Here is a 16610-nt window from a genome sequence, read left to right as displayed (position 1 = left end):
GAGCTGTTAAGGGCTCAAACTTTAAAGCCAGGTTCTCCCCCCCCCCCCCCATGAGAATCCTGATAAGTATGCCTCTGTTTGCCCATCTGTAAAATGTGCTACCTCAGTAGAATGCCTGTAGGCTTAAAAGAGTGCCTAAGCGCGAAGTCTATAGGACTGTGTTAGGGGCACAGTACACTCTGTATGGTTCACCATAGTCGCTTTCACCACCGAATTTGTTGCAACAGTTCCAGCCCTCTCAGGCCCAACCAAGACTTTGGAGCGAGACTTCGAAGAACTGCGCTTTACACCCCCCCTCCCCTTCCCGGAGCTCCAGAAAGAAAGAAAAAATTCTTCCTAATGAAGTAATGTTTGGAGCGTCCATTAAAAATGCAGTGCAGGGAGATCAAAGCACAATATTTATTTCAGAAATTTGTTGCAATCACCAAGAGATACAGGTATCAAGGCCAAATGTCAGTTCCGTTACACAAAGCCCCCGCGCGGGGTAAGAGCTCGTGGCTGCTGTGCCGTAATGTAAAGAGACTTCAAAGACCGAGCGGGCAGCAAAAGTGCGCAGCCAGGAGGGAGGGAGCGAGCCCGGGAGGGCTAGCGCGCCCCAAACGGCTCCGGGGCTGCGGGGCGGGGGTCAGTTCAAAGAGGTATCCGCGGGGGCGAGTTCACAGGAGGGAAGATTTAATGGGCTTTCCTTTGTTGATGAGTGTATTTGTGCAGCGCGGACCCGGGAACTCCTCCGCGGTCTTGACGCCTAGGGGAGGAGGTGGGGGAGCGGCGAAGTAGGAGCAAACTTTCACCGCGGCGGGGGGCGGGGAGCTTGAATACTAGTCTCTCCAGGCGGGCGGCTGGCGGGGCCGAGGAGTAATCCAAACTGCTCCCGGAGCTGCAGGGTTCCGAGACTGAGAAGTTTGCAGCTCCTTCGCAGGCGGGAGGGCAGCAGGAGTCATCCCGGTGCACACTGCGGGCGAGCAGAGGCAGGAGATGAACCTACACCGGTACTCACGCAAAGGGGTGGGCTTGCTCTCCTGTTGTCTCACCTACAACCCTGGGGTGTGGCTGTATCAGGCCTGACCTGATACTTTCCCAGGGCTTTTATTTTATGCTACTTTCAACATAATCCCCCCGCGCCCCCCCCCGTTTTTGATTTCCTCTTTATTGGCAAACATTTTCATAAAATATATTTTGATTATGTCTTCCTCCTCCCCCAATTCTTTCCTGATCTCCACTTCCCTACCCACCTAACTTTATGTTCTGTCTCTTTCCATCTTTCCAATTTAAAAAAACAAAAATATGTACTATATGGGTCATCTCAACACATTCTTATCTCATTGGGTTTTTATAGCATTCTAGTTTTCGCAACTGGGCCTGGCCTGGTCTCTTCAAGGCTCGACCTTCTAGTTGCCTGAATGGGCTTGGTTAGTAAAGGATCTGGGAGGGAAAGGGGATGGATTTCCCTGTGCTAATGGGCACCGGGCCTCAGAAGGATGCCTGCGCATTGCATTGCTTCAGTCATTACAACAAGGCATTTTTCTGAGCAGTCCCTCAGCAGCCTTTTGAAGTCACGCTACCACAGAAAGCTGCTATTGTTCTCAGAGCTCAACATGGAAGAGATCAAACTTTGTTTCTTCAATTGAAACTTTTTTAAAAACCTGGTCATTGTGGTCTGGAGGGGCTGCAGTCAGATACTCTTCTAAATTAACCTTCAGGAATTGGGGCGGTCTTACTGTTTAAGCTGCAGACCAAACCACAGATGCCCTAAAACCTGTGACAAAAAGAGACATGGTCCTTAGTCTGGTGGATTCAGGCACAAGCAGTTGTCATGCTGGGAGCATGGCTTGGGGACCAAACCTTTCCCTACCCTTGAGATGTTCCCTTCCCTTGAAATATTTATTTGGCTGAAAACTTCAAGTTTACTTGGATTTTAAGTTTCCAAAGGGAGTCTGTACATAACAGGCAGAAAACTAGGGGAGGTTTTTTTTTCTTTCTTTCTTTCTTTCTTTCTTTCTTTCTTTCTTTCTTTCTTTCTTTCTTTCTTTCTTTCTTTCTTCTTTTTAATCTCCTCCAACTGTGTTAGTGTTTCTGTGACCTGCCACTCAAAGTGCTATATGTTCCAGAGATGTTTAATAACTCAGTGTTGTTGGGAGGTGGGCTCGAACTGTGCAAGTGTTACACAGAAGAGGAGGAGCCCAGGGGAGAGGATAAGGGGAGCCTTTGTTTTGCTCCGGGGGAATCAGGGAGTTGTAAACTTCTTCCACTCATGACTCCCTTTCTCCCAAGAGATTGCTTGTGATCTGAGTATGTGTGCCTAGAAAACAGGCATACAAACAGAACAGTGAAGTATTTTAAGATAGTTTCTATTTATTTTTTACCATTTACTAAAGATGAAGTCAGATTTGCACACGAGTGAGGTATATGTGCTTGTCATCTGGTTTTTGTGTTTGTTTTGCAGACGGGTCTTACTATGTAATAGCCCTGGCTGGCTTAGAACTTATACTTTAGACTGGCCAGCATCCCCCCGCCTCTCTGTCTCCAAAGTGCTGGGATTAAAATTGTGTGCCATCATGCCTAGCTTTGCCTTTTATTTTTTACATAAGGTATTAAACCTTTGTTGTCAATTGATACTTCAGGGACGAGAGCATCTTCAATAGTTTTCAGAGTCAAATGATATTTTGATTATGTAACTGTCAACATCAAGATTGCTACTTAAAATAAATATATAGTATAAAAGGGAAGATGTGTGTTAGGATAATTTCAAAAGTTGTTGAAAATTTCTTCCTAACCCTAAGCCAAAATACACACACACACACACACACACACACACACACACACACTGAAACTCACTTTAGCAATTCAACAATTTTAAAGACGAAACTTTTTAATACAATAGCTTTAACATAGTGATGCAAATCAGGTACGTATATGCTGAGGAATGACAATATTATGGCAGTCTCTGTTTTTTCCTGATTATACCATATGTTTCTATAAGATCAGGAAAGTTTGTGCAGTAAAGACACTGTAGTTCATAAGATACAATAGTCTCAACTTTGACCTGTGTCTCAGCAGCATTCCTTGGCCTTGCATGGTATATCAACATGCTCAACTCAAAGTGTGCATGTTGTGAGTATTCTGCACTAAGACTGCAGCTGGGAGCATGGAGGAGCGCATGTCCTTGGTCAGATTCATCATACATTTGATTTTGAATTAGTTTCGGGATCATTGCGCTTCCAAACCGTTTTACTGTTGCTAATTTTGTTTGCATCCATCATATTCAGTTCTGTAACCCCATAAGGAGTTGCAGCTCATAGCTTAAACTGTAGTGTGACTATGTGGAGGCGGACTAAAGAAGTCAGGGAGAGTTCTTTGCCCTGGCTTAAATGTTGGAAATCTATACTGGGCTCCTATGTAGCTCCATGTCTGAGAACTTCCTCTCCACAGGGCCTGGCTAGGTAGAGAGCCTAAGAGGATAGGTGCAGCCATTCTGTACCCTAGTTACCTAGGGCGGAGATGAAGAAGGTTTGATGAGGAACTGGTGAAAGTGTGACTTACCGTTTTAAGAGAAAACCCAAAATATATGTTAGAATTAAAAACAACAACAACAACAACAAACAAACAAAACAAAAAACCCAGTGAACCAACTAAACAACAACCACACAGAAATAAAGGACTCCTATTTTGAGCCAGGCATGGTGGCATATGCCTTTAATCCCAGCACTTGGGAGGCAGAGGCAGGCAGATCTCTGAGTTCCAGGCCAGCCTGGTCTACAAAGTGAGTTCCAGGACAGCCAGGAATACACAGAGAAGCCTGTCTCAAACAAAAGACTCCTATTTTGAACCCATGGTAGTAGGACAATTGTATATCCAAGTGTAAAGAAGGATAAATGAGTGAATAAAAAAATGAATAAATGGGTTAAATGCATAAAAATGTGATATATACATAGCATGAAAAAGAATGAGAGTCTGACATTTGTAGTAACATTGATGAGTTTTGAAAACATTATGTCATTAAATAGAATTACTTAGGCAAACACACCATGTTCTCATATATAGAAGTTAAAAGTTGACCTCAGACAATGTGCAGAGAGAATGGTGGCTGCCAGAGGGGAGGAAGAGCGGGAGAAGGGGACTAGAAGCTCGTTAATGGACGCACATAAACTTAGCGTCAGGGAGAAGGAATAGGTTCTGGTGTTTGATGGCATAGTGGGATGACTTTAATCAACAATAGTTTATTATTTCAAAAAAGCTGGAAGAGAAGACTTTGGACATTCATAATACAAGTAAATAATGTTTGAGGCAATGTATTGTCTATCTATTAAATCATTATATTACTATATATGTTAAATATTACACTGTAATCCATATATACATAAGTAAAGATTATTAAAATGTGAATAAAATATTATTTAAAAGCTAAAAAATAATATTTCTTTATGATATATATATAAATATCTCTAAATTGATCATGATCATAGTCTTAACAATTAAATTCCAAATTTCTTACACAAAGGCACAGAAGTCATATTCTTGACCTAGGTTAGGCAGAGATGTCTTAGATGCATGTGGTATCAAAAGAACAAGTGATAAAAGCAATTAAATTTCATCAAAATATAAAACCATTGTGTTTCAGAGAATAACATTAAGAAAGTAGAAGATGGGCTGGAGGGATGGTTCATCAGAAGTTAAGAACACATGCAGCTTTTGCAGAGGGCTTGGGTTCAGTTCCCAGGACCCATGTGGAGGCTTGAAACCATCTGTAAATCCAGGTTTTGGGGATATGACATCATTTTCTAGACTCTGAAGGCACTACATATATGTGGTGTACGCACATACATGCAAGCAAAAACACTCATACACATAGATAAAAATGAATTCTAAAAAAAAAAAAAAAAAAAAAAAAACCTTGAAGTGGAAGCGTCAACCCACACAATAGGAGAGAATTGTTTGCAAGTTCTATATCTAATGAGAAATTTGAATTGATAGTGCATGAAGAACGTTTGCAACTCAGAAGTAGAGCTGGAGAGATTGCTCATCCTCGAGGACCTCCACTAGGGCATCATTAGCCATCATTAGCTATCCCTGAAATGCACAATAGGAATTTACTAAATTGACTAGGTTGCAACAAAGATGATAAAGTTGACTAGACTGCAACAAAGATAACAAAGTGGTTCACACTTTCTAAATTGAGTAGATTGCAACAAAGACCATAGAGAACCTGGTAAAAGATGTGCCCCAGCTGGAACCCTCATTCAATTCTGGGAGGATAGGAAATGATCTTTGGAAAGTAATTTGACAGTTCCTCAAAAAGTAGGCATGGAATTAGGGTTCTACTTCTATCTATAGCAAAGAGAACTGAAAACATGCATTTGCCTAATCTTGTATGTAGATGTTCACAGAAGCACCATTCATAATGTACCAAATGGAAACAATGTAAATCTACCATCTGATGAATGAAAAAATGTGATCTGTTTATGCAAATGAGGTACTGCAACATGCCACAGCATAGGTGAAAATCGAAAACATTATGCCGAGTGAGAAAACCCTTCCAAGATCACACACTGGGGGAATTTTATTTACATGAAATGCCTAGAATAGAAAAATCCGTAGAGGAAGAAGCAAATTAATATAGGAACTGGGCATGAGAGGATTAGGGGATTATTGATATAGCTTTTGTGGTAGAAAAGAAAACGTTCTAAAATTGACTGTATGGGTGATTATCACAAGTCTGTGACTATGCTGAGGAACACCGAATGGAACATAGCATCGCTTGAATCTTCACTGTCTTCTAAAAGCTCCAGTTGAAGGCTTAGTCCCACTGGGCTTGGAGATAGGAGTTTTTAGGAGTGACTGAATCATGAGGGTTATGACCTTATCAAAGAGTTAATGCGGGGTGTTATAATTTCATATTCATAGTTTTAATTCAATAAGGGATGGTGGAAACTTTGGAAGCAGGTGCTTAGATGGAGGAGTAGGATGCTAGGTGTCTGCTGCTGAAGGGTCTATCTTGTCCCCAGTGTTATAGAAAACACCCATGTTTTTTACGCTGTGGTGAGCATCTTTAAGAGCAGTACCATGTTCCCATATGATATGATAAGCTTGTCATGCCACTGGTCCAGAGTCAATGGCCAACTCACCATGGACTGAACTGTGATCCAAATAATGTTTTTCTCCTTGAAGATGATATTCTCAGGCATTTTGCCACAGTGACGAAGCACACAAAGTACAGCATGAGTGGGATGAGCTGGGGGATCCTTGATGGTGCCCAGCTGCTTCCTCTGCGTTGGATGTAACTATTGTCACCTTGAATCAGAGCCCCTGTGATCAGCCACGCTTACTTTTATGCTCTTGTGGAGAGATGTGGGGGGCAGGGCCTCATAGAGTTCACAGGCTTACCTCTTGCCTTCCTAAGATAAGGCAGCTAAGGGGGTGATTCCTCGAGTGACTCTGCCCCAAGTTTCTCAAAGGACTATTCAGTGGTGCCACTTTTCATGTCCATGCTTCTGATAGGATTCTTCAGTGGTGTGACTGTCCGTAAGTCAACCAGGGGAGCTCCCAGTGGTATAGCTGCTTTTGATTCACCCATGCTCCTGTAAGCAATCCCACTAAGCTTATTGGTTTAGAAAACTGAACGTAGACAGAAACTTTTCTTTAGTTCATTGATGCCTTCGCTATCCAAAATGAATAGACTTTTTTTTTTTCACCATCTCCCCAGGAAAAGCTATGTCGCTTAGCTTGTATCTTAATAACGTTGAGTTTTTTGCTTTGTTTTGTTTTGTTCTGTTTCTGAGGCAGGGTCTCTCACTGAACCTGGAGCTCATTGCTTGGCTAGACTGGCTGGTCAGGGAGCCTCTGGGATCCTCCTCTCTCTGCCACCTACTGCTGGGATTATAGGCACACTGCAGTACCTTGCTTGAATCTGTATGGGTGGTGGGGATCTGAACTCAGGCCCTTACGCTTGTGTGGTGTATTGTATCAACCCCTAGTAAAGTTAGTTTAAAAACTCAAAAGGGCACGAGGTTTTAGTCTATCAGGAGTTAAGACTATCTCAGTTGCTGATGAAGATGGAAGAAGTAGGGACAGAGACAGTTTGGAGCTAAGCACCAAATGCCTTGGACTCCAGAGCCCAAGAAAGCCGGCAAGGAGGGAGGAAAGTGGTGTGTGCATGCGTGTGTGTGTGTGTGTTTGTGTGTATGAGAGTGTTTGTGTAGGTGTGTGTGAGTGTTTGTGTAGGTGTGTGTGTGAGAAAGTGTTTGTATAGGTGTGTGTGCCTGCCTGTTTGTGAGTGTGTGTGCATGCATGTGTGTGTGTGTGTGTGTTAGAGTGTGTTTGTGTTAGGTGTGTGTGTGAGAGAGTGTGTAGGTGTGTGTGTGTGTGCATGCACGCCTGCCTGTTTGTGAGTGTGTGCATGCATGTGTGTGTGTGTGTGTGTATGAGAGTGTTTGTGTAGGTATGTGTGAGTGTTTGTGTAGGTGTGTGTGTGAGAGAGTGTTTGTGTAGGTGTGTGTGCCTGTTTATGAGTATGTGCATGTATGTGTGTTAATATGTGACAGTGTTCTTGTGTATGCATGTGTTTGTGTGTGTGACTGTGTTTGTATATGTGTGCACGTATGTCTGTGAGTGTTTTTGTGTGTGTGGAGTTTGTGTGTGCCTGTCTGTATTTGTGTGTACATTCATGTGTGTTACTGTGTACATGTGCATGTGTCTGTGTATGAGTGTGTGTGTGTGTGTGTGTGTGTGTGCTCATAGAAAAGGATATGTGAACTTTCACTGAATAGAAATAGCAGAATAACCAAGCTCACAGAAATGAGTGGAGATCCACAGGTAGAAAACCCACAGTGGGTTAGAGGAAAAACACAAATAAAAGCAGAACAGAAGAGAGGAAAGAGAATCAAAGAAGCCTCTGGAGGAAAAGACAAGAGGTACAGAGTGTGGACAAGAGTAAGACTACTGGGGTACCAGGGGCTAAGACTGGGCAGACGAGTAGGAGATGCATGTTCCAAAGATTGTAAGAAACACAATCCCCAGGGGGATGCACAGGGCTTTCTATGGCAGAAATAGATAGAGGATGGTGGTGGGGTGGGTGCGGTGCAGTGGGATGTTACGGTTTGGGAAGATGGCTTAATCTCTAAAGCACTTACCTCCTAAACATGGGTGTCTGAGTCCAAGCCTTAGAACCCAAGTTAAAAAGCTGGGTGTGGAGGCATGCACAGATGTAGTCCCAGCCTGAGGAGGTGGAAGCCAGAAGTCATGGTAGGTGCCTGAGGGAGCTCAAAGTGCACTCCATGGCTGGAATCCCACCATAATTTCTAGGCACCAGGAAGCCAGCCTTCATCAGCTGCTGTGCAAGAGTGTCCAAGTGGGTATAGGTGCAGTGTCAGATGTGGGTAGGATCCAGGGGCAAAGAGCACATGCTTTTCCCTCAGAGGATTTGTAATCCAGAGCTGAGCAGAACGGAGGTTGGCAGTAGTAGCCACAGCTGGGCAGAACGGAGGTTGGAGGTAGCCACAGTTGGGTCCCAGGATCATAACACAAGAAACTAAAGACTGGAAGGCAATTTCTTTCTAATGAGTGAGTGGGAGCCCAAAGAAGTGGCATTGCCTCCTGGCTTTGCAGAGAACATTAGGAGGCCTGTACCATACTTTTCAAATGATGTTGAAGGACATGAACAAGTTCCTTACAAAGGAAAGGTGTTCAATGTCCTCTTGCTCATTTGTAGGGGCATTTGTTCCCTGAAAAGAGATGAAAGTGCCAAGCCTTCCTTTGAAGCTACGCAAAGACTTGCACATAAAAGGTTCTTGAAGTTTGATTTGGACGTAGTAATAAAATAAAAACATGCATTAATATGTAGGAAAATGACTTTGGATGAGAGTTTAATGAAAATTTAATGAAAAAATGTCCTTTGTGTCACAAGCTGCACAGCCCAAGTCAGGGTTCTTCATTTGCAGTCTGCAGTCCTTTGAGCCCAGGGCTACTGGGGGGAGAGGTTGGTCTGGCTAACCCAGGAAAGAGAAAGCTATGGTATCAGATTGTGGGTTTCTGTGGTTTGTGGTATCACCTGCTGGGCAGCCACACTTGTGCCCTGTCTGTGCACACAAAGCCTTTTGCAGCTAACAGACTTTTAAAATTTGTGGCGTTGCAGCTGGAGGGTTACAGAGATGTTCCAGGTCACAGTCACACAGAACTTTACCAAATCCTTTGGCCAAGGCTGTTGTGTGGATGGGGAAGTTATAACATTGAGGAGTGAAAGAATTTGTCCAAATCCCATACCAACTTGTTCTTGGCATTGGATTTTGGTCATGCTCCTCCAGGGGTGGGGCAGCTTTTTACTCACCGCAGCAGAGTGCTTCTTGGGTGAAGGTGAAACTTCATTATAAGAAAAATGACCACATATTATGTAGCTCTGTGGTAGCATTTTCAATATGGACTCCAAGAGTTCATATTGGCCACACTGCAACTATGTTTCATTTCAGGGTGAAACTGTCATGGAGGACTCTAACACAAGAACTCTGGTTTGAAGCCAGGACATTTTAATTTTTTTTTCAATTTTCCCTCTTCTCCCCCTCCCCCTCCTCTCTGTTTCTCTCTCTGGGTGGGGGTCCAGTAAACAAGGGTTCATACATAGTATTGTTCACAGTATTGACCTTGCAAGCTTTAAGATACCAAGTTTAAGAAAATAGGTAGCTATCAGTCAGGCTGATATTTTAAGGGTCCAGCTGTGGGGCCGTGAAAGGCAGCCTACTTTGGTTGAATGAGGCTTGCTCTGGCAACCCAGTAGAATACTCTACAAGGAACAGAACAGTGAGCCACGTTCCCAGAGAGAGGTGCCTAACACCACAGAGCCCCCAACTCCATAATTCTGTGGCTATAAGTCACGTAGACAATGTCCCAAGCTCCTGGCATTCTGGCTAGACTCCACCCTCACAGTTACCTGACTATAGCCAGGTATGCTCCTCCCCACAGTTACCTAGCAACATCAAGGTAGCCAGCCCACTATAAAAGGGGCTGCTTGACCCTTTTCTCACCTTTTTTACTCTCATATCTAGCCTTCCTTCTCTCCCTCCCTTTCCCCCTCTCTCCACATGGCCTTGGTCAGCCTCTCTCCCTCTTTCTACCTTTATTCCCTCATGCCCACTGCCATTCCAGTATTCAGGAGGCTGAGGCAGGAGGACAATGAGTTTGAAGTTCAAGGTTAATCTGGGCTACATTGTGAGACCTTCTCTCAAAGAAAAAAAAATTGTTTTTGATTTTTTTTTCTTTTTTTTTGAGACGGAGTTTCTCTGTGTAGCCCTGGTTGTCCTGGAACTCGATTTGTAGACCAGGCTGGCCTGGAGCTCACAGAGATAGGTGCCACCACACCTGGTTCCTTGTCTCAATTAAAAAAAAAAAACAAAACTAATATTGGTCTCTTGTTTTCCTATATACTTGAGAGATTCTTTACCCATAGGCCTTTTGGTTTTGAGGAATCAATGCCCTTTCAATGGTTCCAATACCATGCTAGTTTCAGCCTGAGTCTACTCTGTCTACCTTGTACCGTCCTTGGGGAAGAACTAATACTTCGCTCCTCCCATCTAGGACATCAACATCCATTCCCTGGTCACTTGATCTCTCTCCCCTTCTCTTGCCTGCTTGTGGCTGCCCTCTGAAGTCTGGCTCATGTATAATTCCCCTAAGGTTCAGCTATAAGACGTGCTTGGATCTACACAAGAATCCTTTATTTTATTTGTCTTTGGTCCTATCCTGTCCTTAGGGACCAGTTACAATGAACCACATTTATCCCACTAATTTAAATAGAAAGGGCCTTATTATCAGGCTTCTTGCAAAAATGATGGGAAGACTGAAGATGCAGAGTTTCAATTGAGCTTTTGGTTCCTGACAAAGCCACCCCAAGGTAATGCTTCCATGCCAGTTTCGGGAGCTGTAGAGTCACAACTCTGCTTCTGGAAAGCCACAGCTGCCTAATGACAGAATCATGCCACCTTTACTATGATCTGATCATGTCTCTCAATGGCTGTATATACAGGACTAGGATGTAGACCTCTGATACAGTTGTCATAGAGACAACCAAGGTACCACCACTGCAGTTACTCATGAGAAAGATAAACACACGGTTCTGAGTCTGCCTTCCATTTTTGGCATGCTGCAACTGATTGGGGCAATCTAATTTGGCCTCGGGAATTATAATTGCAAGAAAGACCAGGAAATATAGTTTTCAGTTCTTCAGAAAGGAGAAATGTTGCAGAAAGAGATTGGAGTAGCTACTAAATAAACCATTCCAGATATCTGCTATATTTCACCTACTGTGCCGAAGTCCTGGTCTCTAGTCTGAGAACACGCCTCTAAGCACAAACTGCTTTTTCTTCTCCTTACAAACATGGATTATGACTCAGCCACTCTAGTTTTTTGCCTCAGAATTTACCGAGTCTTTGCCATGTATATCTCCTTAACCATCTCCTCTCCAACAACTCAGAAATATGTCTTCATCTTTAACCTTTATAGCAACAGCCCTGGGGGTGGGGGGGGGGGAAGCTGGGCGGTGGTGGCACACGTCCTTGAACCCAGCACTTGGGAGGCAGAGGCAGGCAGATTTCTGAGTTCGAGGCCAGCCTGGTCTACAGAGTAAGTTCCAAGACAGCCAGGGCTACACAGAGAAACCCTGTCTCGAAAAACAAAACAAACAAACAAACAAAACAAAGCAAAACAAACAAAACAACAACAAAAACCCAAAAACAAACAAACAAAAAAAAAAACAGCCCTGAATTCCTGGACATCCATTGATTATGACTTCAGGTCTGTCCTGTCAGATCTTCAAAGTAAGTATGTACCACTTTCAAATCAACATTTCCCCTAAGATTTCTGCCTAGTTTCCCCGTTATCCGGGGCTTTCTCCCTCATCCCCCACTTCCAGGGCAGCTGGTGTACGTCCATGACATAGTGTTTCCTTTTCTCCTCCAATTCCGTTTTCTTGGTTGAAGCCCTTATCATCTCCTGCATTTCATGGTTTCATGACAGACTGAGTTTTTTTTTTTAATCGAATACCAGAGGTATCTCACATTCCACAGCCTGCCTGTCCTTAGAGACTCATCTATAAGCAATGGAATGCCAGGCCAACTGGCTTCCACCTGCTCCCCTTGGACTGCTCATGTGTGTATGTGCTCTTCCTTGTCCTGTCCTCTCCTGGAATCCACTGAGAGAAGCCCATGTCACATATAAGGTTCCCTGCCTGTGCATCTGATTAGCTCCAGAACTCAGCCTTTGAGCTATTCTTTCCCAGTAGGCAAATGTGAGAAAAAAAGTCTTTAAGTGATACCAGTGTTCAGCTGAGTCACTGCACCTGAGGTACCAGTGCTGAGATGAGCCATTCTCAGATCGTCAGCTTAGACCTGGAAAGTCCACAAACACACCGAAAGGGCTCTTAGCATGCTCTACTAAGTGTGGGGCATTACCAGCAACAAGGATCAAGACAACAATCAAAACCACATTGAACACTCTGATTAGTATCTTTCCATACTGCCAAGTAATTTATATATATATATATATATATATATATTCTGGGATGGGCAGATAGCTCATCAGGTAAAATTCTTGCTGCAAAAGCATGAGAGCGTGAGTTCAGATCCTGGTGCCCCGGTATAAATCTGGACATTTTGATGAGCACCTGTGTGGGGAAATGGATGAAGGAGAATCCCTGGGGTTAGCCTGACATCTAGTCTAGACTATCAGCCAGTTTAGGTTCAGTGATAGACCCTGTCTTTAAAAATGAGGTGGAAAGCAATTGATAAAGGCATCTGACACTGCGGGGGGGTGGGGATGGAGACAGAGAGAAACAGAGATACAAAGATCTAGAGAGATACAGAGACACAGAAAGAGAGGGAGAGAGAAGGGGTGGGGGAGAGAGAGAGAGAGAGAGAGAGAGAGAGAGAGAGAGAGAGAGAGAGAATAAAGTTAGCCACCTCAGTTTCTTCACATGGATGAGGGAAGCCTCCCACAAGACCCGTAAGAGACTTCACCTCTGCTGATGTTTACATTGGACTACAATCATGCAATGGTATCTGTCTGTCATTTCCCGTCACTCCTGAGACTAGAGAGAAACTCCATCATGCCTGAAGCATCTTGTGGTAAATATTTATTTAGCCTAAACATTCCATTTTATTTTTTTATTTATTTATTTTTTCAATATATAAGTCTCTTATTCTCCCAAAAGAGCCCAAATTGTTCTTGTGGTCAGGATCTCGTTTCTGGGGCCAGGAACTGTAAAACAAACACACATGTAAAATCTGAGGCCTCCTCACTCGTCAGCCTGCTGCACAGTTCCCTTCTCAGACACATAGATGCCGTCCAAAAACTTCCTGATATCCTTGTTTTTAACTGTTGTGGCTTGCTGAATCAGGGCAGCTGAATTTGAAACAAGTTCAATGTCATTTCCTTCAAGGATTAACTCATCCTTCTGGGCTTGAGAGACAAAACAAGCCACACCTGTCCTCATCCGAACCCTGCGGATGTATTTTTCACCCAAGAAATTTCGGATTTCAACCAAAGAGCCATTCTCCTGGATGACGACGTTGATGGGGAAGTGAGCGTACACAGACCGCATCTTGTATCGGAAGCCCAGCGTGACACCCTTGATCATGTTCTGAACATGACTGCAGATGGTCCTGACGGTGACCAGTTCCTTTCTGTTACCCCACCATTTGTCAACCCGGAGCCTTTTCTTCTTCTTCCCAAGAAGACTCAGCTCCACGTTGATGTGATTGAAGTCCCTCCGCAGAGTCCCCCTGGGGCCCTTCACAATGACTGTGCGCCCCTTCAGAGTGATGTCGACATTCTCTGGAATGTCCACAGTCTGATTGCTGAGAATGGTCTTCATCCTCGCAGTAGATGGGGCAAAGAGAGAACGTCTTTCCTAAACATTCCATTTTAAATACAAAGCTTGGACTCTGGGCCAGAGCCCCCTTTCAGTACCCTCATAACTTACTCTTGTTTGACAGCGAGGAGTGGGGACTTAGTTGCCTGTCTCTGGGATATATATTGACAAGTAGGATATTTTCCTGTTTTTGGATTTAACAGAGTTTTGAATAACTTTAGACCACATTTCTGTCTACCACCTCCCCACTTTCTTTACCGCTAAGGATCAAACCCAGTACTTTCAATGCTACTGAACCTCTGAGATACATTGCTGCTGGTCCAGTTGTCTCTTGAAAATAGTTACTTCATTTTATAAAAAATATTTTTGTTTAATTTTTTAAAAAATTTATTTCTTTTACTTATATGAGTGTTTTGCTTTCATGTACGCACATATATCATATGTGTACCTGCAGAAGTCACAAGAGGGCATTAGGTCTCCTAGAACTGGAGTTATGGATGGGCGTAAAACACCGTGTGGGTGCTGGGAACAGAACCCAAGGTCCTCTGCAAGGGTGACAACTGCTATTAACCACCAAGCCATCTCTTTAGCCCCTAAAGACAGTTTTGTTTTGTTTTTTATTAGCGTGTGAAGAATCAAGTCCAATTATGGAATTTTTCAAACAACTTTGGAGGACAGTTATTTTAGGCACAGTGGTAACCTCTGTTCCTCCTTTGGGTGGGGTGGGATTTTAAGATGCAGAAAGCCTTAATTTTCTTGACATTTTAGTGCTGCCAGATCTCAGCGTTTTATAAAATGTTTTAGACAAATGTGTTGTGGGCTGAGGCAAAGCAGAACTCCAACCTGGGATCTCAGGGGGACTCAAGGCTGCTTCTTCCCCTTAAAGCTCATTCATTTGCCTCCTGGGGTGAAGGCGCTGTGGTTGGTTGTAGTCTTCACTTCCAAAGAGCCTTTGTCACGTGGGTGATGCCCTGGTCTCCCATCCCAGGACCAAGCCAGGCTTTCTATGTCATCTGTAAGAGTGACTTCATCAACCTTCAGACTCCGGAGGACTTAGGAATACAACAAGGTAGATGTAAATAGAAGAGGAAGAACCAAATACATGTCTGTGTACTTTTACTTTCTTCCTGCGAGATTCACTCTCTCTCCTCTCTGTATAACACCCACCGTGAGCTATGTTTTCTGAAAGCAGGGTAACTATGGAGTTTCTTTAAAACATTTCTGGGGGCAGGAGCTGAGGACCGAACCTCAGGTCTAGTGCATGACACAGCAGCTTACATTCCTAGTTTGGATTCCAGAAGAGCAAGTAACTCAGCCACTGTGCAACCGGAGAGGTGCGGCTGAGCAGTTCTGAGGGCTCTCCTTACCTCTCAGGGCCCAATTTCTGCGAAATAAGGACTGCGGCTTCTGCCTCTGTTTTTGTTTCTGGACTCTAAGGACACACTAGAGACGCTTTTTTTTTTTTTTTTTTCTTTCCTATGTTGCTTTCAGGAAGATTTTTTTTTTCTACTCAGTCTTTTTATAAAGACCAGTTTACACACACACACACACACACACACACACACACACACAAATGTACAATTAAATTTACTATTTTAACCATTTTAGTTTTTATTTCTCATTTTGTAAAATGGAAAGCTGTCTTCTCATTAAATATCTCTCCATCCCTTTCTGTCCCCAGCCCATGCCACCTACCGTTCTACTCTCTGGCCCTGTGGATTTAACACTTCATATCCACTGGGTGAGAAGAGGCATATGTACTTGTCCTTTTGTGCTGTCTCATTGCTCTTACTACAATGTCCTCAGGCTTCACCCTGTTGTAGAGGGAGGAGCAGTTGCCTCCCCTTTAAAGACCAGAGTAATGACCCTCAAACAAGAGAAGTAAGAGAAAGAAAAGAAACCCTCCTCGATCATAAATTTAAAGGGAGAAACAGGCCTTGAAGTCCAACCTAGTTTTAAATATGGACGTTGAGAGTCAGAGGAGGTAAGAGGGCCATGGCAGGCTACCTCAAAGCTTAGCAGGGCTCTCTGGGGCACACAGACTCTGTGTAAGGAGGGAGAGGGTGGGGTCTGCTGAGCATGATCCTGGACATAGAGGTTTAAAGAGCACTGGACAGAAGGAAAAATAGCCTGAGTAGTCCTGCATACACCTTGAGTGTAGGGACTGGGAAAGGGGCAGGCATGGGGTGCCTAACACTGAGAAGGAGCCTGGCATACAGACATGGGGGAGGACCTGCCATGGAAACTCAAGGATATGGAATGCCCAGGCTCAGAAAAGTGCTAGTAAACAAGACACGCAGCACCTCTGCCCCCCCCCCCCCCCGCGCGCGCGCTTCCCAGAAGCTCTGTGGGTGGCCCCAGGACAGAGAGGCGGCTCCCCTCTCACTAGTTTCTCAGGGAAATGGGAAACCTTCAGTCCTTCAGTAGCGATTTTCTTCCTTTTGGGGTTTTGGAGACCCAGATAAACCCCGAGCCAGCCGCCATGCATAAGCTGTTGATTATAGACCTGCTTTTAATCGGCGGCAATTAACAAGCCGCTTGAAACGTTGCTATGCACTGGGGGACAAGGTGTTAACACGTTTGGCACCCATCTGGAGGAAACCAGCCAGAATAGTTTGTCACAGGGTCAATCAGCATCGGTCAGCTGGGACGCAGGCATCCCCTGTTAAGGGGCTGTAGTTAAGGATGAAATCGCAAATCATGAAATAGGCCCTGGAAACTGGGCCCTTAGGTACTCATGGTCCTGGAGTATACCAGTGAG

At 44.1% G+C, this 16610-nt stretch overlaps 1 pseudogene; it reads right to left on the bottom strand.

Annotated features, from left to right (window-relative positions):
• Window positions 13154-13906, bottom strand: Rpl9-ps7 (ribosomal protein L9, pseudogene 7; annotated as a pseudogene).

The sequence above is a fragment of the Mus musculus genome, chromosome 2 (assembly GCF_000001635.26).
Source record: "Mus musculus strain C57BL/6J chromosome 2, GRCm38.p6 C57BL/6J".
Classification (NCBI taxonomy): Eukaryota; Metazoa; Chordata; class Mammalia; order Rodentia; family Muridae; genus Mus; species Mus musculus.
Note: the sequence above shows the minus strand (reverse complement) of the source record. Positions and strands in the feature narration are given on the sequence as shown.